This window comes from Bison bison, unplaced genomic scaffold (assembly GCF_000754665.1).
Source record: "Bison bison bison isolate TAMUID 2011002044 unplaced genomic scaffold, Bison_UMD1.0 scf7180017864317, whole genome shotgun sequence".
Taxonomy (NCBI): domain Eukaryota; kingdom Metazoa; phylum Chordata; class Mammalia; order Artiodactyla; family Bovidae; genus Bison; species Bison bison.
The window spans coordinates 8,674,216-8,675,112 of NW_011494889.1; positions in this window are offsets into that span (position 1 = coordinate 8,674,216).

Sequence of the window (897 nt, forward strand, 5' to 3'; positions counted from 1 at the left end):
CACCCCCGGGGGAGAACAGGGGATGCCCCGGCCGCCCCCAGGACCATCCCTGGGGAGGGACAGGGGTTGCAGACGCCTCCCCCAGAGCTCAGGACCCGGTCCCGCCTCCAGCCCCTCCCCTGTCACGAGGCCGCCTGCCCACCCTGCCCCGGTGTCCCGCCTCCAGCCCCTCCCCCTGTCACGAGGCCGCCTGCCCACCCTGCCCCGGTTGCTGTCCTGGTCCCAGAGAGTGGGGGACGCAGCCAGGGACAGGACGGGCACTCTGTCCTCATCCTGGGCCTCTGGCCTTCACGTCCAGTTGACTCGCCACTACACCCTCCATCAAGGCACCTTCAACCCCCACTGTGCTCTGAGGCTTTCCTCACCCGTGTGACTGCAGCCACGCGTCCCTGTCCTCTGGAATGCTGGGGGAAAAAAAAACCCAGCCAGGGGAAGGACCCCCTCCCACACAATGTTACTGCCGCGTCCTTCCCCGTGGCCCAGAGCCACCCCCTGTCAGGAGCTTGCTCACCACTTATTTCTCTCCTGAATAGCCCACCTTTTCCCTTTCTAGCTCCGTCCACAAGCCTATGTCCCCCTGCTTCCCATGTTGCTTCGAGCCACCCGACCTGCAGAGAAGCCGCACCCTCCTTCGCCCCGCTGGGTTGGCTACCCCCCCAACCCCCAGATTGACTCACGGTCACCCGCCTGCTCGGGGGCCTTTGACCAATCCGCCGCTGGTGCTGTCTTCTGCCTGCTGTGCCCATTGTCTCCCCGCGGCCTCCTGTGGCCCCAGCAATCTTGGGCCCCCTTTCTCTCTGCTGTTGCTTCTCTGTGTGCCTTTGGGCCCCCAGTGCTCCTGGCAGCTCTGCCCTTGACCCCCCTCAAAGTCTCCCTACGCCCTACTCTCCCAGCCGT